Source organism: Dendrobium catenatum, unplaced genomic scaffold (assembly GCF_001605985.2).
Source record: "Dendrobium catenatum unplaced genomic scaffold, ASM160598v2 fragScaff_scaffold_421, whole genome shotgun sequence".
Taxonomy (NCBI): domain Eukaryota; kingdom Viridiplantae; phylum Streptophyta; class Magnoliopsida; order Asparagales; family Orchidaceae; genus Dendrobium; species Dendrobium catenatum.
Genome location: NW_021318883.1, coordinates 960541 through 960817, shown reverse-complemented (window position 1 = coordinate 960817; position 277 = coordinate 960541).

Here is a 277-nt window from a genome sequence, read left to right as displayed (position 1 = left end):
CTGACATGGAGAAATTTTTTTCTATCATTTTGTTAATTATTTTGTCTGCTCATCACAAATATGATGGCCATTATGATGGCAAGGTAAAATTAGTACATACATATCTCAGTTCCTTTATAATTAGATGCTCTAACGAGACTTTTATATTACCTTTGTTTTATTATAAACTGGTTCCATTACTTAGTCATCAATAGTATTATTATTATTATTATTATTTAATTTTATCATATATAGAGACAAATCCTAGCAGCCATTTATGCTTATTGCACATTATTTC